At 40.9% G+C, this 24,951-nt stretch overlaps 1 long non-coding RNA gene and 1 other non-coding gene across 2 annotated transcripts in view; one reads left to right on the top strand and one right to left on the bottom strand.

Moving 5' to 3' along the window:
- Positions 1–24,951, top strand: part of LOC135968259 (uncharacterized) — a 59,039-nt gene that overhangs the window by 24,746 nt on the left and 9,342 nt on the right. Inside the window, exons 2-3 of the long non-coding RNA XR_010582890.2 lie at positions 264–468; positions 3,393–3,477. This is a non-coding gene — a long non-coding RNA (uncharacterized lncRNA). The remainder of the gene's footprint in view (positions 1–263; positions 469–3,392; positions 3,478–24,951) is intronic.
- LOC123570143 (small nucleolar RNA U3) lies at positions 8,906–9,118 on the bottom strand. Its single transcript, XR_006694136.2, has one exon. It is a non-coding gene; the product is annotated as a small nucleolar RNA U3 (small nucleolar RNA).

Below are 24,951 nucleotides of genomic sequence, written 5' to 3'. Positions count from 1 at the left end.
CTGGCTGACAGCGATTGTGGGCTGTAGTATCACTTCAGATAGATTAAAATGTGAGTAAATATGTGTGTTTAAGTTCAGATTTAGGTCTGTGTATCTCTTAACTCAGGCACAGAAAAGAGGCTTGTGCCGTGTGTTTCTAGAGGTTGTTGTTTCCCATCACAGGGCAGGAGCGGGTGCTGGATTTGATCTGAACTCCAACTTCTGCTCCTTACCTTTCACTTGGTTGTTAATACCACCTGTGTTCCCTTTCAAACCTCTTATAGCGGCAGCTTGGTGAACCTTTGGGGGAAAAGGAAAATTCAAAACCAAACGAAGAACTTTTTCTGGTTGTTGCTGTCGAAACCTCCCTGATGATTTCCGCGGAAGTTCTCTGGAGCAGACAATTTCACAAACATCTGAATCAAGCGGGCTCTGTCAGAGTTACCAGAGTGTGAAGATTCTGCTGTTTAGTTCTGTGCAAGGAGATTGGTAAGAAAATTGTGAAGTATCCCAGATGCAGACAGCTGTCGCTCTGAGGAACCGACTATATTGAACTTCCTTGGGATGCCCGCCTCTAATTGCTGCAGCTGTAACCACTGCTTGTAGCCAGGGTGGGCTGAAAAGCACCACGGTCTGCTGTGGAAAAAAGCCTCATGTCCATAGGTTTTAGAGTGGAATCTACATCATCATAACTGAATTTTAGCACATAATTAAATCTGCTTGGATGGATGCCCCCTTTGCCTAAAATACAGGACGGATCACACTAAGAGAAATCATCCAAGATGTTCATGTTTTGTGCATGAAAGTACATCTGTATATATTTTCCACTTTGCCCTTTTCAGTTTTCTTTGAGCACTGGAGTTTGTTTATTTATTTTATATTTTGGCAGCTAGGGACCGAGATATTTCTTTTCTGTTTGTTTTCTCCAACTCTTTTTACAGTTTAACAAGTCAAATACAAAACTCAGGGGAGTTAATAAGCCTCGTGATGGTATTGTGCATAGCATCACATTATTGATTGGATATACTGCATTGGAATGCTGTAGAAGAGCCCTAAACCAAAAAATTTCAGATGCCTGAAGCTTTGAGCTTTCCAATTAGGCTGAAAGGTTCCCCTGATAACCAGTAGTGCTGAAGCTTTTAATATTGTTTAGCTCTATCAGTTATCAGCAACGTTTTCTAGTTACGGAGGCCAGAGGATCACTTGATGTCAGCAAGGTAGCTCCTCTAATCTACTTGCCCCCCTTTCTAATCAAATATTCTATCTGGAAGAAAAGGAATTTTCAGTTTAACGTAAGCTGATCATAATTGGGAGCAAACGCTTCTTTCCCTTCTATGCTATCTCCTCCTGTGCAGCCTATTTTGCATCCAAAGATACATTTGAAAGTCGAAATCCCTTAGAGCTAAATATTCTAAACTGACAGAAGAATTTCTAGTGGCACACCAGCCTGGAGCCATGTTTTTATGAGGACATCACTTTCTATTTCTAAGCTTCACCATGCACTCTTGCTTTCTTAGTGCTGGGAGCCATGCCACATCAACTTGCCTCCCTCTCAGCCTTTAATGTTTTTTTAATGGAGTCCAGTTTTCCGCCTAAGTTATGGCTAGCTTTCTGACAAACCATCAGACACCTAAGTGACCATAATGGAAGTGTCCAGATGTGTCATGGGAAAAGGCTATGGCTAACTTTCATGCCTTTAAACAAAACCATATTATAACCATTCATTTTTACCTGGCCTCTGGGTTTGCCATAGAGGCTAAAATGAGGCTTAAGAAAACATTTTAAAAATTAATATATGATATGAAGTCTTTTCTTGTAAGCCACAAGCAAAAGCAATCATTTCTAAATCTGGCTGGCATGGTGAGTATGCTGCCTGTACAGTGAAATAGCAGGAGTGCTGCATGTTTTTCTGAAGCAAAGAACTGCTCAGGTAGCAATGAAGTTAGTTATCTAATGAAATAAAGCAAATGCACTTTACAGATTCCCAGCTGTGTAGAAGAATTTAAGAAAATAATTGTAAATTAAAATGAATTTAAAATGAATGGTGAATCATTGGAAATGCAAATTCATCAGGGAATGGGGCATTTCTATGATAAAGGAAGGAATATATCCTCTTGAAAGTCAGCAATTTAGATGGCTTTATCTATACAATTTGGAAGACATTTGCAGAGCATTTGGTAATTAAATATGCCCTCAGCTGAGCAATAATGCCTGGGGTTGTCCTGCTGGCAAATAAAAGCTAAGCGTTCTTGCTATGCCTGGGTTTTGAATTTCTGCTTGGAATCCTGTGAGTTGTCTGTGATACTGCTTGTGAGGTTGTACAATCCATACAATAATGTGAGTAAATCAATCTTTACTAAAAAACAAGCAGAATTCATTTTCCTAGCTTCTCAACAACTGGCTCTTTCTTGACATTCAGATTCTAGCTCAACATCTCCACCTACCCAACAAAGACTTTCCGTCCATGTTAGCCCACCCTATCTGACCACGTTCCTTTATTTTTATTTCACTGATCACTGTCCAAAATGGTTTCCTTCATTTGTTTGCTGGTTTATTGAATGCCTCTGCCTGGGGGAAAATAAACTCCTCTAGAGCAGGATGATACCTGTCTCCTTCATGTCTGATGTCCCAGCTCTTAGAAGCAGTGCTGGCACATTGTGGGGTCTTCAATAAGGGAGGTTACATGAATGAATGAATGAATGAATGAATGAATGAATGAAGAGTGCTGACTAGCATATAGCTCCAAAGGGAGTTACAGGACATTAGATAGCTCATAGGCTTGGTATAAGATATGGATATACATGCAGTCTAATAACATGTAGCCTAATGAGGGCAGAAACTCTCTTTATACTTGAAAAAATTTTCCACAACAGCTGATATTTTACACTGTTGGAGGCTTATTAATGGGGATTTCTTGAAGAGGTGACCTGGTGTTGTAATTCATGCCAGCAGGGATATGGGGGGAGTACTGGGGGCCACTTTTAGGGATCATAAGCCCATAGTAAGTCACCTAGATTGATGAGGACTGTCCTTTCCAGTGTGGATAATTCTGTTCACTTGAAATTCCTTGAACAGAGTTTTTTTCTTAACTAAAGAATAGAAAGATATTTTGCCGTGTCATTAATATTTTGGGTGCTTTCTGTCAAACCAATCCTTGCCTTTACATAGGTAAAAACTGTTCTTACCAAAAAAGCAGTTTGGCTGATGGAGTCTGAGATTCATTAAAAAGATTAGTAACTTAAAAGAAAACAAAAACAAGAAACTTCTTTGAATTTGATGTATTTTATAGGAAGGGGCCTAGTTTGATGTTGCCCAGTTTAACTTTTATCCAAATTGCCCTTGAGGAATGTTTTTTAATCAGATGCATTTTTATCCATATCTTCTGAAGTGACATTTTTTTCTTCTTTTTACAGGAGGGTAGAATAACATGGAAAGCAGCTTTTATTCACTCCAAGGACAACTAACTCACATACAACGAAGGGCAGAATAAGTCTCTCGGTGCGTAGATTAGCCTCGGGGTGTCATGGGTGTGTGTGTCTTACTTAGGAACCTCTTTAAAAATAATTACCTTGTGATTAGTATCTGATGCTAATGGTATATTTTCATTTAGAAAGTCTGAGGTCTTTATTTTCTGAGACAGTGAATGAACTTCTTTTCACCTTGTTCCTGGCTGCTTTTCCTCCATTGCCTTAATAAAGACTCAGGGGCATAGGCACACACACCTCCCTGCAAATGGTAAATTTTCTAATAAAACAGTTTTCCTTTCTATTATAATTCCAGATGAGTGAAATATAAAATATTTACTAAACCCCTTTTTTATTTTTAAGGTATATATTTTCTGGATGGTTTATGCATTTAAAAAAAGGAATGAATATTTTCTTTTTTCTTTTCTTTTTTTTTTTTGAGACCGAGTTTTGCTCTTGTTGCCCAGGCTGGAGTGCAATGGTGCAATCTCGGCTCACCGTAACCTCTGCCTCCCGGGTCCAAGTGATTCTCCTGCCTCAGCCTCCAGAGTAGCTGGGATTATAGGCGTGCACCACCATGACTGGCTAATTTTGTATTATTATTATTTATTTTTTTAGTAGAGACGGGGTTTCTCCATGTTGGTCAGGCTGGTTGAGAACTCCCAATCTCAGGTGATCCGCCCCCCTTGGCCTCCCAAAGTGCTAGGATTACAAGCATGAATATTTTCTTATGGATTCTACCTAATGTTTCTGTTTAATATGGTTACCAGGGGAAGCCCATCTGGGGGAAGGGTTTATAAGTTTAACTAAAATGTGAGAAATGGAGATAGAGACACACTGTAGTGTTCTTTCCAGCCAAAGCTCATTAATACAATTTTGGTCATATTCAAAGACTTAAAAAATGGGTTTGGAGACAATTTTGAGTCCAATCTTTAATCACTAACCACAGTGTGTTTCTCCCATCACTTGCGTGATTCCGAGGTTAGCATATAATGTTTGGATCATGGTAATGACTGCATGTGAGCCACATATAAAAAAGTTGTAATCAATTTCTTTGATGTCATAAAGTCACAGCCCACCAATCTAATATCAATGTGATGGGATAGGATTTGTCAGGCTATAGTTAGTTACTGGCTTTAAAAAATAAAGCATCAACAAAATCTGCTTCTAGCAAGAAACATGTATATTAAGACTATTTGGGGGGAAAAATGAATGTAAATCCTTCCTTGTTTGAGTGACTTCTAGTAGTTCATATGTTTTCTGAAATAAAAGTGTGTGGAAAATGAAGGCCATTCCATGGAAGTTGGTAGGGTGAATATCTAGGATCCTCATCAGGTCTAGCCTTCTGGAGTTTGTCATTAAAGTGTGGTTTTATGATTCCTCCCAAAAAAGGCTGGGGGTAAGAGAAGGGAGAACCTGGAACAAGGGAGAGAGGAGGAAGAAGGATGGGAAACAGGAATATGGACAAACTACAGACTGATCTGTAAACTGGGGAGGAAATGGTTCCCTTAAGAAGTTTGCATGTAATATTTAACTGGTGCATTCATATAACATCTTGACTTAATAAAAGAAAAAGAAAAGAAAAATGAAAGAAAAAATCTGCAGCAAGACAATAAAAAGTTTCCTCCTCACACCCACCGCCTTAGGGTTTTTTCCTTGGAGCCTCAGAGCTTATCCCACTGAAACTCATCAATTTTTGCCTTTATGCTGGAAATGCCCGAAAACATTTGAAGCTTCACAGCCACCCCTTGGGGTGGAAGGTTTCACAATGCCCGCTGAGCCACACAGCCTGTCCCCAGGGAAGGCCAAGGGGCCACAGGGTGGGGGAGAGAGGCATTCTTTCTGTTCCTAGGCAGGGATCAAGTGCCCTTCCCCTGCCAGTCTGCAAACAAAGGACCCAACCTCAAAGCTCTTGCCCCAGCGCGTGACCTCGGGGGCCAAAGGCAAAACATTTTATCTCTGGGTCCTAGTGACATAAGCTCCTCAGGCTCTGCAATTGTAGTTTATGATGTGACTAGAAACCTTTGATGGAATGACTATTGCCTTCTATTTCTCTGCCCAGCCATTTATTATTCTGTATATTTTTGAGAGCTGTGGGAAACTTTCATAACCAAAGCCTGAGCCAGGCTAAAACTTGTTCTATTTGGAATCTCTAATGAAGTCAAAACATGGCCTGGATTTTCTGAAAGGCTCCTCTGGCCGCCTGCAACAGCCCCAGGGCACAATCAGACAGGGATGGAGAAGGCCTGGGAGCAGATTTTGTTACCAAGAATAGGACAGAACAATGTTTGCCTCCAAAACACTAGGGCTGCTATTTACCTTCTCAGCTGGAGGAAGTGAGGCATAAATGCATTATTGCACATAAAGTGTAAATACCAATTCTTTAGTTTCTAAATTTTTAGGATTTTATTTTTTCTTAACTCCCCTTAAATAAAAGGTCAGGAAGAATTTTTAGCATAATTGATTTCCTGAACTAAGGGAATAAATTCTTCATTTCAGAAGTTTTGACGCTCTAAAATGCTGTTACTTTGCCTAAAATGGAAGTATGGAGGAGGAAGAATAAAAATTGTAAGACATTTCCAGGTGATTATGGGGGTTGAGAATGCTTCCATGTGTGTGCTGTGTGTGTTGGCAATGTCATTATTTCAGGAACTGCCATGAAAAAACCAGGTTTCCCTATGTTTGGATGTAAAACTTCATCTACTTTTCAGAAGCTCTCCAAAATTATTTACCAGCTTGAGCCTGCTCCCTCAAAAGGAGCCTCAGATCCTAACACAAGTGGTAAGTTGTAAAATGTAGGTCCGAGTTTTTACTTAAGTCAAAGGTTAATAGTAAAAGGGGGGGTTGATTCCTCACTGTTTCAAGTTAATGTTTATTTTTCACCATCATTTAAAGAATTTTTCAGGCCCTTATTTCACTGCCGAAAGCAGAGTAAGAGAACTCAGATTTCATGCCCCAGGGCTTGAATAAAGGAATAAAAACAGCACAACATTTGCATCTATTTAACTGTCTCAGTTCTAAGAGTCCCCTCACAGTAAGAGGGGGGAAACTGTATCTCTAGGTTAAATGAAGCTTTTCTGAGATATTTGCCAAAAACACAATTCAGAGAAAGATAATCATTGTCAGAAATGACCTAGGAAGTCAAGGCCTTATGATTGAAAACACAAAGCTTAGAAAGGTGCATTCTCTTGCTTCTCTGCCTGCCCGGATATCAATGAGCATCAGCTAAAGGTGGCTGAAGAACCAATTTCATGCATCTACTGTACGAGGAAATGAACTGAGCCAAGGGCAAAAATAAAATTATACAAATGTTATTATAGACTAGCCTGCTTCTGTCCTAGTTTAATTCAAATTTTAGTGCTGCAGGCTTTGCTTCTGGCAGTAGCCTTCCTGAATAAATCAACATTTGCTTACATCTAAATTATTAGGGAAGCATGTGACTTTGTTTATTGTATAAATTATACGCAAGGTTAAAGTATTAACTGTTCAACTGGCTTTGTTCAGTCACCTCCCCAACTCTCCCCCAAATCATCTCTCCCCTAAATAGGAAATAAAAATCTGAAACTACTAATTGCTTTTAGACAAACCAAGTAACAAAGCTGCATTATGAACCTGAGGTTACAGATGGAGAGCACTGTTAAAGGTGTGGCAGGAGACAGTCTTGGTATTGACGAAAAAGAAAGGCATTCTGGCCCAAGAAATTGTCCACCTGAGCTCTGACGGGGTGTCTGCACAGAGGCAAATGGTGATCTGGTAAATAATTGGTTAAGTTGATTAAGGCCGCCAACCAAGTGGGATAATTTAATACAAAACTAAAGAAAGCCTTTTGGCTAGGATTTCAGTAAGCAAGGAATTTCAAATTATGTTGCAGTGTTGGACCCAAACATTTTTATTGCCTTTATCTGCTAGAAAGTTAGACATAGGCTAGAAAATGCACTCAGGAACAATGATTTGTTTTTTGTTTGTTTGTTTGTTTCGTTTTTCTCTCTGCACATCACTGTGAAATGACTCCTGAAGGACCATCCATACGTGTTCAGGAAATAAGATGGGCTTTGATAACTAGACAATTTGACTTTCTAAGTGTTTAGACAAGCCAGGTATCAGGTGTGTCCTGCTATGAGAACATCCAATTTAAATAAACATCAAGCGTTCAGAGTAGACAAATCAGAAGTTAATTGTTTGCTTTACAAAAGGTTCTTTTTATAAGATCATCCGCAATACACTTCTTTTTGTTGACCTTTCTCATCAGTGTAATTTGCAAAATTATAATTAAATTCAATCTTTTCCAAAAATATATGTTTTTTTTCTTTCTCAAGACTTTTTGTAGAAACTCTGCAGGTCAGAGGATTTTTGTATAGAATGATCTTCTCCAATCAATTATTTGAATCTAAGGTGTGCTCAAAAGGAGAATCAGTTTCCCATTCAACCACTTAGGATTCTTTCTCTCAGCGTCCTAAATTTGGCTTTGAGACCTTGGACAATGATTCTCCTAATCTGGTCAATGCACCACCTGCAAGAATCACCCAGGACTGGAGTCCAGGAATCTACTCAGTAAAGTGACTGGGTTGCATGTGAGCTAACATTTAAGAACTACTTTTGCAGAGTCTAATTTGGAAGCAAATTGTGTAGTTCTCTCTACTCTGTCCTGCGCTTTGCATCATCTTCTAGTCATTGTGTCCTGGAGCCCAGCCCAAAAGGCCTCCCAACCTCTGCCCTGCTTTGTTTTGGTCAAGAAGGGTGTCTCTGGAGCACAGTTCTTTTTGAAATAACTTATTATATGTAAAATTAAATTGCTTTCCACTCAATGAATATCTGTAAGAAATAGCTTTTTAGTTTTTTTTTTTTTTTTCTTTTTTTGAGGCAGGGTCTCACTTTGCTGCCCAGGCTGGTTTCAAACTCCTGGGCTCAACCTATCCTCCCACCTCAGCCCCCATGGTTACTGCAACCACAGGCACATGCCACAATGTCTGGCTAATTAAAAAAAAAAAATTTTTTTTTGGCTGGGTGCGGTGGCTCATGCCTGTAATCCCAGCACTTTGGGAGGCTGAGGTGGGCAGATCACTTGAGGTCAGGAGTTCAAGACCAGCCTGGCCAACATGGTGAAAACCCGTCTCTACTAAAAGTACAAAAAAATTAGCTGGGTGTGGTGGCAGGCACCTGTAATCCCAGCTACTTGGGAGGCTGAGCCATGAGAATCGTTTGAACCCGGAGGCAGAGGTTGCAGTGATCCGAGATCACACTACTACACTCTAGCCTGGGCAACAGAGCGAGACCCTGTCTCAAAAAAATAAAAATTAAAACGAAAGAAAAAAAAAATTTTTTAAGGCAGGGTCTCACTCTGCTGCCCAGGCTGATCTCAAACTCCCAGACTCAGGGAATCCTCCTTGCTCAATCTCCTAAAGTGCTGGGGTTACAAGTGTGAGCCCCTGCACCTGCCCTTAATTAATTAATTATAAATGGGAAGCACTGAAACTGTGTCCTTCCCCTCTTACTCTTCCAGAGGAAGAGAAGATCATCAGTGGCAAATGGCAGTTGCAGGAAAGCAACACCCACAGCGGGTTTCACGCATGTGGAGAGCACCCTGTGCCGCCTCCTGCCGGTTTCCTGTGCTCCACAAGTTCAGAGAAAGTTCTCTCACAACCAACTATAGAAACGATGTCGGAAAGTACAGTCTTAGAAATAACGTTTTAATTGCAGCATATCAGAGTGAAAAAAAAAACAACAGAGATGTTGGAATTGGACAATTCTGGTTTCAAATCAGTTTCATTATTCATCCTCAGGCGATGTTTGGCAAGAAATAAAACGTCTCTGCGTTCAGTTTCCTTGTCTGTGACATGAAATAACACATTGCAAATATGCTGAGTGTTCAGAAAATAATGAACAACATGCAAGGAGTAGTTGGGATATGGTAGCTGCTCAGTAGATAATCATGATGATCAATATTCACCATTGACAAGTAGCTGTGGAATCCACAAATGCTGGACATAAAAAGTTAACCAGTGAAGTGCTGGGACAACGTTGCTGAAGAAATATTGGAATGTTCCTGTGTGCATAGTTAGATCGGCCTCAGCCTGAAAACTGCCTGCCACCACACCCAGCTAATTTTTTTGTACTTTTAGTAGAGACGGGTTTTCACCATGTTGGCCAGGCTGGTCTCGAACTTTCTGCCCAAACCTGAGGCCTGTCTCCTCTTCCAGTGTTCCCTGAGGGAGGAGACAGAGAAAGAAAGTAAAGGCAGCAATCATAGAGGGCAATTGCTTTCAGATAACTTCTACAGCTGGTATTTTTACAGAGACTATGTGTTGGGAGATGGTAAATATACCTAGAAATTAATGTGATGAAGGCTTTATACATGAAATGGGAACTTTGTGATACTGACAACAGACGGGCTAATGACTCTGTAGTGGTTTTTTGGAGGTTTGGTTTTGTTTTGTTTTGTTTTAGACAAAGTCTTGCTCTATCACCCAGGCTGGAGGGCAGTGGCGTGATTTTTGACTCACTGCAACCTCTGCCTCCTGAGTTCAAGTGATTCTCCTGTTTCAGCCTCCTGAGTAGCTGGGATTACAGGTGCCTGCCACCACGCCCGGTTAGTCTTTTGTATTTTTAGTAGAGATGGGGTTTCACCGTAATGGCCAGGCTGGTTTTGAACTCCTGGCCTCAAATGATTTACCTCGGCCTCCCAAAGTGCTGGGATTACAGGCATAAGCCACTGCGCCTGACCATGATTCTGTAGTATTAATAAAAGTTTTCATAAAAGGTATGTCACAGAGTAGGATGCAGAAAAGACACACATACTTCGGATGGTGAAATGAGAATAGTGTACAGGGAAAGGCAGGAAAGACCTGGCTTAGGGATTCTCCAGTTCCACAACTGGGCACCACTGAATGCCGGAAACAATACTGAAGATGACAATTTTCTAGTGACCTAATCTGGCAGAGGGTAATAGTAACCCTCCCAGAATGGGGTCTTGACAAGTTTTCTTCCTGCTTGGAGATGTTACACTATCCTCTTGCAAGTATGTTTTGTCGTTCAGTTCTCACATCAAGCCTATGAAATTGGTTTTATTTTTAGCCCCATGGTCCTGGGAATATTTTGGGAAGTGGTTACATCTTGAGTAATGGAGAATACCAATCGAATCCCACATCGTGTGAAGTATGTCTCCATTGGAGAGATTTACTATTTGTCTTCCCAGTATCCATTCACTGTTTTTAGGGTAAAATGACACCCCAAATTCCATCTGGGGAACCACTCTCTCCCACTCGCAGGCCACATAGTTTAAAAAGCATCACATTCATTCTTAACATTCTCTTCTGTTAGAGGATTTGGTTCATTCATCCGCCATGTGACCCGGTCAGAATGAGGCACAAGGAGACTGTTGTTCTTTCCCAAGGGACTCGAACCTGGAAGCAGGTGAGCTGGTGCTCCTGTTGCCACCTTGCCACCACAGGTAAGTCAAGAATAAGGCCAATGAGTGGACGAACACAGAGCCCACAGAGAGGTGGACAGAAAATGAGTCTTGATGACATTTTTGGAGCCTAAATGAACCTGTTCCTGGAGAAAATCCCATCCTGGACTTTTTACCTATGTGAGCCAATACACTTTCTTCTGCCTTGAGCTAGTTTTGGCGGAGTGTTTGTTTGTTTGTTTGGTTTTTTTTTTTTCATTTTCAACAGAAGAGAGTTGATTTGGTTTGGCTGTGTCCCCACCCAAATCTCATCTTGAATTCTAGTTCTCATAATCCCCACATGTCATGGGAGGGCCCTGGTGGGAGATAATTGAATCATGAGGGCGGTTTCCCCCATTCTGTTCTTGTGATAGTGAGTTCTCATGAGATCTTGTGGTTTTATAAGCATCTGGCATTTCCCCTGCTTGCACTCCTTCTCTCTCCTGCCACTATGTGAAGAGGTGCCTTCCACCAAGATTGTAAATTTCCTGAGACCTCCCCAGCCCTGTGGAACTGTGAGTCAATTAAACCTCTTTCCTTTATAAATTACCCAGTTTTGGTTATTTCTTCATAGCAGCGTGAGAACAGACTAATACAAGAGTCCTAACTGGAAAAGGATCTCTTTCTCCCCACTCAATGCCATAGTGAAGTATAGATAGAGCTTGTCTGTTAGGTGGCTGTTTTGCAAACCAAGGACAAAATGGAAAACTGGCAAGTCATGGGCAATTTTATGCTCTGAGATAATGTAAAGACAATCTCCCCAATGTAGAGCACATTTCTGCAGGGATTGCTGGTTACATACTGTGATAGTTGTTCTTTCCTTCTTAATATCCTGATTACAGTTGAGCATATAGTAGATTTTTTAAAAAGACTTCATCAGACTCTTTTGTGACTCAGCATGGCCGTCTGACTAATCTCTGGCCGATGGGATTTAAGCAGCTTCTCCAAGTAATTTCCTTAAATGACAGCAAGCATGTGCCCTTTGTCCTTTTTTCTTTGTCCTTTCCTTCATCGTGCTGCCCAAAATGTGGGTATGATGGCTGGAATTCTAACTATCGTCTTGTATCATGAGGCCAGATTTCTACTTCAGAAATGTCAGAGCCATGAGCTAAAAGGATTCTGGATCCATAGGAACTTCAGGGAGCAAGCCATCTTACAGCCCTGGTTTGCCAACATTTGAATTCTTACTTGAGAAAGAAATAAACCTCTGTCTTATTTAAGTCACTGTTATTTTGAGTTTTTGTTAGCATCAAGCTTAATCCTAATTAAGACTTCCTGATGGCAGTTCCAAGAATATGTTTTACAAGAAATTATTTTCTCAATCTTTCTTTATCCATGAAACTGAAAATGAGTACAGCTAATGTATGTAAAGTCCATATGATGTTGATATATTCTTTCAATATATATTATATAAGCAATTGCAGCAATGTCCAAGTTAGATTCAGTGCAAACCAAAGTGACCCAATTCTTCCTATCTGCTGGGTGCTGTGCTAGGCCAATGGAATTTGTCAATGATAAAGGTACAAATTTATTTTTTCTTTCCTTAACAAAATATTTCTTTTATAAAATTTTGTACCCTTCGACTAATAACTCCATTTCTTTCTCCCCCTGGTGCCTGGCAACCACTATTCTACTCTCTGCTTTTATGAATTTGATTATTTTACGTTCCTCACGTAAGTGGTATCATGTAGTATTTGTCCTTCTGTGTCTGGGTTATTTCATTTAGCATAATGTCCTCCAGGTTCATCCATGTTGTTGCAACTGGCAAGGTTTTCTTTTTTTTTCTGTGAGTCTGAATAGTATTCCAGTGTAGGTATGTACCACATTTTCTTTATTCATTCATCTGATGATGGATATATAGCTTATGTCCATATCTTGGCTATTGTGAATAATGCTGCAATGAATATGGGAGTGAAGGTATCTCTTTCAGATCCTGATTTCCTTTTTTCTTTTTTCTTTTTTTTTGATATCTACCTAGAAGTGGGATTGGTGGGTCATATGGTTGTTTTATTTATTTATTTATTTATTTATTTATTTATTTATTTTTGAGGTGGAGTTTCGCTCTGTCACCCAGGCTGGAGTGCAGTGGCACGATCTCGGCTCACTGCAACCTCAGCCTCCTGGGTTCAAGTGATTTTCCTGCGTCAGCCTCCCGAGTAGCTGGGAATCCAGGCATGCGTCACCACGCCTGGCTAATTTTTGTATTTTTAGTAGGGACAGGGTTTCACTATGTTGGCCAGGCTGGTCTCGAGCTCATGATCTCAGGTGATCCAGCCACTTTGGCCTCCCAAAGTGCTGGGGTTCCAGGTGTGAGCCACCGCACCTGGCCATCATTTTTAATTTTTTGAGGAACCTCTATGCTGTTTTCCATAGTGACTTATTAATATACATTCTCATCAACAATGTACAATGGTTCCCTGTCCTCCACATGCTCAATAACAACTTGTTATCTTTTACTTGTTTGTTTGTTTATTTGTTTGTTTTATAATAGTCATACTAACAGATGTGAGGTGATATCTCATTGTGGTTTTATTTGTTTATTTATTTGTTTGTTTTATAATAGTCATACTAACAGATGTGAGGTGATATCTCACTGTGGTTTTGATTTCCACTCCCCTGGTGATTAGCGATGTTGAGCACCTTTTCCTATACCTGTTGGCCATGTGTATGTCTTCTTTGAAAACTGTTCAGGTCCTTTGCCCATTTTTTAATCAACTTACTTGCTTTTTGCTATTGAGTTGTAGAAATTATTTATATATATTGGATATATCAACCCTTGATCAGATATATCATTTGCAAATACTTTCTCCCTTTCCTTATGCTGCCTTTGCATTTTGTTGATTGTTCTCTTTGCTGTGCATAATCTTTTTATTTTGATGTAATCTCATCTGCTTACTTTTGCTTTCATTGCCTGCATTTTGGTTTTATATTTTAAAAAATCACTGCCAAGGCCAATGTCAAGAAATTATTTTCCTATGTAGTCTTCTAGGAGTTTTACAGTTTCAGGTCTTATATTTAAATCTTCAATCCATTTTGAGTTGAGTTTTTGGTATAGTTTAAGATAAAGGTACAATTGTCCAATTTGCATGGAGATATCCAGTTTTTCCAGTACTGTTTATTGAAGAGACTATCTTTTCCCCATTGTGTATTCTTGGCACCCTTGTCAAAGATTATTTGACCATCTGTTAGTCTATATGTCTGTTTTTAAGCCAGTACCATACTGTTTTGATTACTGTAGCTTAATAACCTATTTTTATTTTATTTTGATTTTTGTAGAGACAAAGTCTCAGTATTGGCCAGGATGGTCTCAAACTCCTGGTCTCAAGCAATCCTCCTGCCTCAGTCTCCCAGTGTGCTGGGATTACAAGTGTCAGCCACCACACCTGGCTTGTTATATATTTTGAAATTAGGAAGTTTGATGCCTCCTTCCAGTTATGTTCTTGATGAAAGTATGAGTTTTATACACAAATTTAATTTTTGGTTAAAAATCAATTAAATTACACATTCAAAGATAAGACTTTGAGGCATTTTAGGAGAGAAATGAGAAGCAAGGTACTATGCATATTGTAGTTTGGATAAATGTTGGTCATAGAGGTATAGACACTGAAAGCCTTTGCTTCACAATAGCTATGGTTCAGATGCTATAGGGCTGAAAATAATTAGTCAGGGCTGAAATTAATAAACTACATAGGAATCACTGGATTCAATTCTATTTGTTTCACAGAGGTACTTCACATTACTAGGTGACTTTGAAGGAAAGCAAGTATTTTTCAGTTTTAAAATTAGAAAAATTAGTGGATGTTAGGCAATCTATGAAAAATTTTGAAGTAATTATTAGTAATTTCTCAATAGTAGGTAAATTCAGATGTTCATTCCCATGTTAAAAGATATGGAGGCAGAAAATAAAAACTAAAAATGATCATGGGAGTGGTGTTGGTAGAAACTGGTAATAACGTTCATATCCTTTAGCATGGTGACTACCCATCTACCCACACATTCATATATGGGAGTTGTTGATCGGTCTGATTTGTTTGGTTGGTGGATGTCATTTTCCAAGATACGTTGAAATTCCTAGAAGAAATAAGTGTTTTGTCAGGTGTGATGAACGCAGGGAAGGAAGAGGAAAACAAGACAAAATAGATGTATCAGTTTTCTCTTGCTGTGTAATAAATTACCTTAAAGCTTAGTGGCTTAAAACAATAGCATGTGATTCTGGAGGTTGACAATTTGGGCTGAGCTCAGCTGGGCAGTTTTGATCTCATCTTTTTCATGTGTCTTTTGCAACGCTGGGGTGACTATGCGGGTCTTCTGGGAGTTGACAGCTGTTGATTGAAATACCTGGACTTTCCTCCACGTGGTCCCTCATCCTCTAGAAGGCTAACATGCACTTATTCCCATAGTAGTAGCAGAATTTTAAGAGAAAGTGGGGCTGCGTGTGGTGGCTCACACCTGTAATCCTGGCACTGTGGGAAGCTGAGGCAGGCAGATTGCTTGAGCCCAGGAGTTTGAAACCAGCCTGGGAAACATGGCAAAATCTCATCTCTACAAAAATTAACTGATCATGGTGTCACGGACTTGTAGTCCCAGCTAGTCAGGAGGCTGAGGCAAGAGGCTTCAGCCTGGGAGGCAGAGTTTGCAGTAAGCCAAGATCATGTCACTGAACTCCAGCCTGGGCAATACAGTAAGACCCTGTCTCAAAAAAGGAAAGGAAGGAAGGAAGGAAGGAAGGAAGGAAGGAAGGAAGGAAGGAAGGAAGGAAAGGAAGGAAGGGAAAGAAAGAGAGAAAGAGAGGAAGGAAGGAAGGAAGAAAAGAAAAGAGAAAGAAAGAGAAAGAAAGAGAGGAAGAAAGGAAGGAATAAAAGAAAAAGAAAGAGAAAGAGAGGAAGGAAGAAAGAAAAGAAAAGAAAAAGAAAGAAAGAGAAAGAAAAAAGGAAGGAAGAAAGGAAGGAATAAAAGAAAAGAAAAAGAAAGAAAGAAAGAAAGAAAAAAGAAAAAGAAAAAGAGGACACATAAAAGGAAGGTATTCTAAGGATTGTTTTTGATCTCATCTTCTGTTCCTTCCACTGCATGCTACTATAGTTTCCATAAAACGATAAGAGCAGCCTTTTTGATGAGAGGAGCTGCAGTTACATTTCAAAGGGCAGAGATACAAAAAAGGGAGGGGCGTGGCCATTTTTCGATCAATCTACTATCATGAACAGTATTGGGAAGCTGAGGGAAGATGGTCTTGATTTGTTGTTGAAAAAATGTGTGGAGAAGTAGGAAGAAATAAAAAGAGGATACAGGCAGGGAGAAAGAAGGGCATCAAAGAGCAATGGCTGGTTAAAATGTGATACAAATAGCAATAGGGAACCCCAGAAGACCCTTAAGCAAGACAGAAATGTAGATGAAGCAGAGGGCATGTATAAACATCTGCAGAGTTATAGGAGACTTCTGGCTGAGGGCCTGGCAAGGTAAGTAGAGCGTTTGCATCTCTGAGTTTCTGAGTTAATGATGCCAGCAGTCTCTGGACCAGCCAAATTGTGGTGGATTTATTATTTACATTACAACTGCATTGTAAAATGAAAACATACGTCTATATTTTCAGTGCTTTGAAAATATCATCGAACATGCTGTAGAATTTTATATCCAGTATCAGGATGCAATTTCCCTATCAAATAAAATTGTTGTTTGCTTTCTGTACTCTATGTTATTATGGAAATTTCACAGTTTATCAGCTACACTGAAGTCGGCTGAAATGAGTAGGCCACATATTATACACGCTGTTTTCTTCCACCCCTCCGAATATCCTGATTCCCTTTCTATTTATGCTAATATTGTTTTATGCTAATAATATACTTTTTCTGTTTGTCTGTTTTGATGCCATACAGCCTGATTCATAGGAGAAACGCAAATGTTTAAAGCTTTCTGGTGGAAATGATAGTGTTCTGAAATAACTCTAGCCAGGAAACATCTTGGTGGTACCCTCCAGTTTCACTTTTCTTCCTGCCTTTGTTGACGATGCATTGCTGAACCCAACAAATAAGAAGTTGCTTAGGGCCTGGTTAATTTTGCTGATTTCTGCAAAGTATGCCTGTGTTTGTTCCTACTGACCATAAGAGTAATAGTAACTTACTGTACAACTGGATAATGTTGGGGGAGACTCCCCTTTCCCAGAGCAATTGACCCCCTCCCCTTTTTAAAATTGCATTGTGACACCAGCACGTACCCAAATCCTGTTAGCACATAATGTTCTTATATTTCTAAGTTCCGGACTAACAATTTAATAGGGTGTGTCTCCCCTTAATGGTTGTGAAGCCCCAAAATTTTAAGGCTTATCCTGGAGAATTCTTGGCTTTGTGCAGGAAAGATTTCAATGGCAAGCTGGCGGTGTTAAACAGCAATATTTATTGAACAGTAGTGCTCCTTGAGGAACAGGGCTAACTCCTAGGCAGCAGGCCTACAACTTGCAATGTTTGGTCGATTGGCAACTGTATTTCTACCCACTTTCAATTACATGCAAATTAGGGGGTGGGTCAATGCAATTTGAGGGGATGGGTTATTTAGAACTTTCTAGGAAAGGGGCAATAACTTCCAGGTCATTGCCACGGAAAGGGGTGGTAACTTTCAGGTCGTTGCCATGGCATTTGTAAACCATCATAGCACTGGTGGAGAGTCTCATCCTAACAGGCAATGAGGGCAGCTAGCTTTCCTCACCATCTGCTGGGTCCTGAAGGTTTCTTCACTTTATCCCCTTGGGACCTGGATATGAGTCCCGCTGGTGTCCTACCTCAGTTGCATGTTTTGAAAAATATACTGCATTAGAGCTTGGTAGCTCCTATTTTCTCTAAAAGTGATCTTCAGGTCTTGTGTCCATTTTCTCATTTTAATTTTCTGTCTTGCATTTGGCTGACTGTGGATTCTGAGCAGGAGGGAGGGATCAGCTGTCAAAGCAAGGAAAAGTATGATGGGAGGGTCTTCCCTGGTTAGGGGTCTAGGGGATAGTTATTTAACCCGTAAGTGTGAGAGGTTTTATAAAGAAGATATTCAGAAAATATCCGCTTGTGTAAAATAATATTTAAAGAACAAATGAATGTTTCTGGTAGCATGGCTTCATTATAAAGCCACGTCAGTTAATCCTTCTGGCTGAGAGCATGACCTTTGATGCTAGTTTCCACCTCTTCCTAGCTGCATGACTGTGGGCAAATATGTTAAACCTCAGTCAGTCTCAGTTTAATAATAACTCATAAGAATGTGTCAAAAGTTAAATTAATAAGTGTATTTGGTGCACAGTGCTTGGCATACAGTAAGCACTCAGCACTGGCATCATCATCATCACTGTTGTTGTCATCATTGTCATTAACCAGCCTCCTCACATCTATTTTCTTATGCTGGTGTTCAAGGCCAAACTCCATCAATCATATGATGTTGACTAGTAGGTGCTAGGTACATAGCCATCTACAAGTTTATGAGAAATAAGGGAATGAGTGAATGAATCTATCAATCATATTGTAATTACAGTGGTGCAGTGGTGTGTGTGTGTGTGTGTCTTTAAAAGGAGGATTCATTAACTGAGCGTGATGGTGAGCACCTGTAGTCCCAGCTACTCAGGAGGCTGATGTGAGAGGATTGCTTGCGCCCAGGAGTTCAAGCCACTGCACTACAGCCTGGGTGACAGAGCAAGATCCTGCCTCAAAAAGAATAAATAAATAAAATAAAATAAAAGGAAGATTCAACCCAAATAAGTGGATAAGTGGTTTTGATGACCTATAAATGGTGGAATGACTAGTAACAAAAAACTTTCACCAGGAATTTATTGATGTGTTTGAAAATCCTAAATGGAAAACCAATAACAAGTAATATAAAAGCAGTATTGCCTCAAGGCACCCAGGCCCTCACTTGAGTTATCTCTGTCTCATCTCCCAAAGCTGCCCCTGAGGCTCCCACTTTGGAATTCTAGGGCTCAGAGGAGTCTGGGTGAAAACAAATGCCCTAAAGAAATATTGCAATTAATGTCTTTACAGCTTGACTGTTTTAATAATGCTTTAAAACTTGTTTGACAAAGGGGCAATGTTCCTAGCTAGAGACTGAATTTCAGGCAACATATACATCACATAATTCCAGACATGTTGGACATCACAACCTCAGGATAATGTCCCCTGTTTTTCAGGGAAAGAATCTGAGGAAGGCTGGGCATGGTGGCCCATGCCTGTAATCCCAGCACTTTGGGAGGCTGAGGTGGGAGGATTGCTTGAACCCGAGTTCGAGATCAGCCTGGGCAATATAGTGAGACCCCATCTCTAAACAAACAAACAAACAAAAATTTAAATTATCTGGGAATGGTGGCACATGCCTGTAGTCTCAGCTACTTGGGAGGCTGAGCGGGGGAGGATAGCTTGAGCGAGAGAGGTCAAGCCTGCAGTGATCATAGCTGCAGTGAGGTATGATCACACTACTGAACTCCAGCCTGGGTGACAGAGCAAGATCCTGTCTCAAAACAACAAAAACAACAAAGTACTCCCCACCCCCCCCAAAAAAAAACACTGAGGAAAACTCTGAAATTATGAAGTACAGAAAGCATCAAGATTGTGTTCAAATTGACTGAAGTCTCTTGACTTTCCACACTCTGGGCTCTAATCAGCCTCTTTCCCAAGACTTCCCAGGGTGTTATCCTCTTCCAAATTGGTGCATTCTCCTTAGCGGCCCTCCTTAAACAAGCTACTCTTGCTTTTAGGGACCTCTCTCCTTTCCCTGTTTAAATCCTATCCATCTTTCAAGTTGTAAGACAAATTCTATCTCTTCTAGGATATAGTTTTCTACAACTCTCTCCCTTATTTAGATCCACAGTGTAGCATTTAATTGTTCTGTGTTAGCTTTGTCTTCCTAAGTAGGTCACGTTCTCCTTGAGGGCAAAGATTATGCTTTAGTTTCCCTTGTTTCTCACTTGGAGAGGCTGGGAGTGATAGATACATAGTAGGTGCTGATTAAATATTTGTTGATTGATTCCCTGCAAAGGGGTAGCTGCAAACTAAAGTTAAAGCACTAAACAAACCGAAGCAGTGATCTGAATCTCCCTTTGGGAAGATCCTCTTACAGGAATGGAAAAAATTCTTCAAAGAGCCTTGTCAGCTAATGTTCTTCTTTGAATGCCCTTAATTCTAATGAGATATCAGGTGGGGGTGGCGCAGGGCTGCAGGAGCACTGTTCTCCTTTCCTGTGGAGTTTGGGGTCAGCTGCCAAGGACATTCCAGGAAACAGGGACTCTGGGGTACAGAGGCATGAGGGTAGGATATAAAACAAAAAAGGAAGTGAAATGCTTGTACACTCATGGCTACACACAAGAATGTGTAATGCACGTCTCTTACCCACAAACCGGAATGAAGAGAAGTTTGATCCTGCAGCTAGAAAATAAGAGAGAGAGAGAGAGAGAGAGAGAGAGCACCCTGAGGCTCTTTGGGGTTAATAATATTCTCTAACGCTGGGGAGGGGAGAGCTGATAAAAAGTGCTTGTTTGCACTTAGCAGCACGAAAGGTGACTGAGAATTAGCCTAAGCCTCTGTGCCTAGCCTCTTTATAATGTACTGAAAGTTTCATAGCTCTATGCAGGGCAGAGACTGGGCAGGGTACAATTCTTTACAAGACTAAAGCTTTGGGGCTGTAAGGAAAGGGAAAGGAATGAATGAGAGGCACACTAACAGGGTTGGGATAAATGGGTGCAGGAAGAGAAAAGCTGCTTCTTCCTTTTCTCTGCAGAGATTGAGGATGAGTGGATAGAGGGCTGTGTGAGCACACACACTTCAGAACCTGATGACGGGTAGTGGCTGAGGCCATGCATACAAACATGAAAACCACTGTATAAGTTGATGTAGATGCATTTCTGATAGCTCAGCAATCTTACTATAAATAGGGAACAGTAGAGGCCTTTCATGGTTCTGGAATTGGAGGCATGAGCTCACTGTCTTGCTTGAGATATTCGAACCAACATCATTTATTCATCTAAATATTCAGTAAAAGTGGAAAGTCAAGGATTCTCAGGTTATGGAAATCAGTGATACCCTCCAACAGAAATAGATATCAACTCTAGTCTTAGAGATGCTAATAAAAAAGTCAAATGATTTGGTGGTCCATTGGCTAACTTTTAGCAAGGTTGCTTATAAAGAATGTCAATTGCTTGTCTATCAGATGGGATGGTCCCTAATGTGGGTGTCGCCATCCTTAAGTGGAATTTTAATTTCTACTCTGGGTCCAAAATATTTCCTTTTGTAAAATAATTCCTTGGAAGTGATAATGGAACATATGAAACACACACATACACACACACACACACACACACATTCTCTTCATCTCTCCTCTTGGATCTTTGACATTTGCTTCTGCTTAAAATCTCTCAGGATGGTTTCTGTATCTCTTTTTAAGGAGCGTTTTTTCCCTCTGCATATGAGGCTCAACCACAGGTTCTTAAATCTTGTAAAACCACCCATGTCCCATAGGCACAGCTGGGAAGACTGTTGGGTGATTCTAAGAAAGGAAAGCAGGCGAGGAGAAGAGGTTAGGACATTCTTGATGGGAAAAAAGCCATAACCAATGTCTAGATGGTTGAATGTGCAATAAGCTGCCTGCTATTACCCTGGGTTCCCAGGGGATATTCATAGCACAGAATATTCCAGGCAAAGTACTAGTTTGGTTTCACCCTTGCTCTGTTTGGCAGTCCAGCAGTGCATGGTTAGGGGAGGCCTCTCCAGCAGAAGCCACTTTCAGATGTGACTTTTCCTCACTACTTACATTGAGAAAGAAGAGGGCAGAGTAGAGTAGGTTGGAAATCTAAGAGCACAGTGCTCGGAGGAGAGATGGTGGGAGAGAGAACCCAGCCCCAGGCACTCTCCTTTATGAGTTCCAGAGACCGCTAGTGCCACAGTTCTCAAGTGTGCTCTGGGGGGCGGAGGGGGGTCCTCTGGAGGTCCCTTATGACTTCCGGAGTTCACTAGTGCCACAGTTCACTTAGGAACCCTCTCAGGGAATGTGTGAGGCCATCCCTTTTCCAACTGCGTAGTCATGTGAAGCTGAATTTTCTTTAGATATACCACTAAGACAACATATTGCAACAAAGTGAATGCAGAAGTGGATATGAGAATCTAGCTGCCTTTTCTTAACATAGGTGTTAAAGAGACTTGCAAAAATGCAAAATAATGTTACTCTTCTCATAAATTTTTTGCTGAGGAAAATACAGTTTTTTAAGTAGAATAAAAATGCTATTTATGTTATCTATGTGTTATGTACCTTAGCATGTAATGGGTTGATTGTTCTTTTAAAATAAATGTCTACATGAATGTTTAAAGTTTTCTTACTCTTTTAATTTCCCTCCCTCCCTCCCTCCCTCCCTTCCTTCCTTCCTTCCTTCCTTTCTTCCTTTCTTTCTTTCTTTCTTTCTTGCTTTCCTTCCTTCCTTCCTTCCTTTCTTCCTTTCTTTCTTTCTTTCTTTCTTGCTTTCCTTCCTTCCTTCCTTCCTTTCTTCCTTTCTTTCTTTCTTGCTTTCCTTCCTTCCTTCCTTCCTTCCTTCCTTCCTTCCTTCCTTCCTTCCTTCCTTCCTTCCTTCCTTCCTTCTTTCTTTCTTTCTTTTCTTTCTTTCTTTTCTTTCTCTCTTTCTTTCTTTCTCTCTCTTTCTTTCTTTCTTTTTTCTTTCTTTCCTTTTCTTTTCTCTCTCTCTTTCTTTCTTTCTCTCTCTCTCTTTCTTTCTTTCTTTTTTCTTTCTTTCCTTTTCTTTTCTCTCTCTCTTTCTTTCTTCTTCCTTTTCTTTTCTTTTCTTTCTTGACAGAGTCTTGCTGTGTTGCCCAGGCTAGAGTGTAGTGGCACAATCTCGGCTCACTGCAGCTTCTTCCTTCCAGGTTTAAGCAATTCTCCTGCCTCAGCCTCCTGAGAAACTGGGATTACAGGCCCCAGTCACCATGCTTGGCTAATTTTTGTATTTTTTGTAGAGACAGGGTTTCACCATGTTGGCCAGGCTGATCTCAAACTCCTGACCTCAAGTGATCCACCTGCCTTGGCTTCTCAAAGTGCTGGAATTAACAGGTGTGAGCCATTTTAATTTCAAATATCATCACTAATAATCTACATAAATAAAAGCTCTTTGGGATTCCCAATAATCGCCGAGTGTAAAGGGGCTCTGAGACTAGAGTTTGAGAACCTCTGCCTAAGGAAGAGCTTACAAATTCCAAAACCATGGCAGGAATGGTGATCCTTAGAGAAGGCGGATTCATTCTAGGGACATGTTAACTGTAAAAAGATCGACTCTTCCTCTCTGAACCAACAGCCTGTGTCTACTCCCAAGTGCAAGTTCCTGAGAGAGGTACGGCTGCATGCCTGCCAGGGAGTTTCCTTCCTTTACTTCACAGCACTGCTTGATCACAACATTTTCTTCCTTATTGACTCGAACACAAGGACACCGCCTACCTCATGTCTTCCTTCTTCCTGTGGATGTCCAGATGAAGCACTCCACACTCCTTTGAGTGAGTTTAACAAGGAAGATGTGTGCTTAGTCCAAAGGTTTAATCAAGAAATGAAAGCAGAGACAATAAAGTTTTGGTCTTAGTTCTCCTGTTGGCTTCAGAATGAACATAATTAAGATGATTAACGATCAACTCAGGCCTGAAAAATGAATAACTGTAGGTCGTGTTGCCATGAAGTTACGAAGAAAAAGAGCTCTTCAGTGGTATACATGTTCCTGGCCACTCTGCTTCTTAGGGTGGAGTTAGGGGACTCCCCGCCCTCCTTGCTTGCGAAGGAGGAGGTGCGGCCACACAGATAAACTGGTCTGAAAAGAGCATGACTTTATTTGTTCTGGGGCCAGGTGAGCTTGCAAATCCACAAACTCAGGATCTGGCTGACTTAACCACCCAGCACAGGTGTCTCTGGAAAAAGCTGGCCACCACCCCTGGGTAGACCCTTTCACCAGTTAGCAGAAAGGTAGGCGCTGAGTCAACATCACCAAATTATTTTCCCTGAATTTCCCAATTAGATACTTTAGTCTTTCTTTGCCGGCAAGGAGTGAGAATGTGCAGACAGGCAAAGTGTGTTAATGCTGGTGCAGCCCCCTCTGCTTGGAAGGAGGCTCAGGAATTAGGTACAAGTCTTATTGCCAAGCACATGCCTTCATTTGTCCAAGGGCCACTGAGTGCCTATCTGTGGCACTGACCTAGTTACAGCTTCTGAAAGAACCTGTCTTAAGCAGGGAGCTTGAACTGGGCACTGGAGGAGCTAGGAGGCAAAGGACCAGCCTGTTCACTGGCTAGAGAAATCCAAGGCTGATATCAGAGATCACATGATAAATACCAGGCAAGAGGGCTGAGAGATGGGCATCAAGGTCAGCCCTGGAGCCATGAGCTCCTTACATATGTGAGGAACTAGAAAGGGGTGGTGTTCCAGACAGTCGTCTTGCTCCCTGGCTTCCACACTCGCAGCCTACCTCTGGGAGCCGGCGGGGTGTTTTATACACAGATGAGTAAGGTTTGCTAACAGGGCTAAGGATAGAGTGATCAGAGTTGTGTTTCACAAAGATAATTTGTTAGGTACCTACTACATGCTAGATGCAGGTACTAATCCAATATTGTACCTGGGTTGCTAAGATTGCAACTTCCCAAGACCCCTCCCTTTCTGGGGGACAGAGTTAGGGCACTTCGTAATCTTCCTCAGCATCCATGGTAACTTGGCTGCTGCCATTGCTTTGGTCGCAGCTGTGGCCGACTCTAAGCTTCTTTTATGTGGATATTCTGCTCTGTTCTTCCTGTACTTCTGTTTCTTGTGTGGCTGCCTTTCCTCATGGCCAGTCCTCTTTTATGCACCACTACTCTAGGTCCAGCATTCTGTTTTATTTTTTATTGAGATGGTGTCTGGCTCTGTCACCCAGGCTGGAGTGCAGTGGTATGATCTTGGCTCACTGCAACCTCCATCTCCTGGGTTCAAGCAATTCTCCTGCCTCAGCCTCCTGAGTAGCTGGAATTACAGGTGTCCACCACCATGCCAAGCTAATTTTTGTATTTTTAGTAGAGACAGGGTTTCACCATGTTGGCCAGGCTGGTCTCAAACTCCTGA

Source organism: Macaca fascicularis, chromosome 18 (assembly GCF_037993035.2).
Source record: "Macaca fascicularis isolate 582-1 chromosome 18, T2T-MFA8v1.1".
Classification (NCBI taxonomy): domain Eukaryota; kingdom Metazoa; phylum Chordata; class Mammalia; order Primates; family Cercopithecidae; genus Macaca; species Macaca fascicularis.
This window is presented reverse-complemented; position numbering and strand designations above follow the sequence as displayed.